The sequence below is a fragment of the Cynoglossus semilaevis genome, unplaced genomic scaffold (assembly GCF_000523025.1).
Source record: "Cynoglossus semilaevis isolate Cse_v1.0 unplaced genomic scaffold, Cse_v1.0 scaffold1854, whole genome shotgun sequence".
Lineage (NCBI taxonomy): Eukaryota > Metazoa > Chordata > Actinopteri > Pleuronectiformes > Cynoglossidae > Cynoglossus > Cynoglossus semilaevis.
Genome location: NW_007585157.1, coordinates 27,781 through 28,556, shown reverse-complemented (window position 1 = coordinate 28,556; position 776 = coordinate 27,781). Strand labels below are relative to the sequence as shown.

General features: G+C 41.9%; 1 protein-coding gene across 1 annotated transcript in view; it reads left to right on the top strand.

The window, feature by feature from the left end:
• The window catches only part of rasef (RAS and EF-hand domain containing), a 38,741-nt gene that overhangs the window by 12,470 nt on the left and 25,495 nt on the right, over window positions 1–776 (top strand). The window lies entirely within an intron of this gene.

Here is a 776-nt window from a genome sequence, read left to right as displayed (position 1 = left end):
AAACACACCATATTTCCACTGGTATGTCATTGGGACCAACTGACTTTCCACTCTTCATCCTCTTCAGGGCATTTCTTACTTCTTACTTATTTCTTAATTCCTTCTAATGTAAATCCTTTCTAATCTGATCTACCTTCTTCCTAATAGTTCCTACGTTTCATTTTCCTCATTCAACAGCTCCTCAAAGTATTCCTTCCATCTTTTCAGCACACTTTCCTTACCTGTGATTACATTCCCATCTCTGTCCTTAATCAACTTTACCTGCTGCACATCCTTCCCAGCTAGATTTATCTGTTTTGCCAATCTAGCACCTTCCTACCTGTCTCCTTAATTTTCACCACTTGATGCTCCCAATCATCTGGGAATTCCTCAACACGGCCCAGAACTGCCTTTACATTCTTCCTGAAGTCTTCACCACGTTTCTCTTTCCTTAGTTTCCACCACTTGATCTTCTGTTCTGTCTTCACTCTTTTCCTTTTTTTCACCTCCATCGTCATCTTGCACACTACCATGCGATGTTGTTTGGCTACACTCTCGCCTGCCACCACCTTAATCATTAATCTCCCTCAGATTACCTCTTCTACATGGAATATAATCTATCTGTGTGGACCTGACTCCACTCCTGTACATCACCCTGTGTTCCTCTTTCATTTGGAAATAGGTGTTTACCACAGCCATTTCCATTCTCTTTGCAAAATCTACCACTGCCTGTCCTTCTACGTTTCTCTCCCTAACACCAAACCTACCTATCACTTCCTCATCTCCTCTGTTTCCTT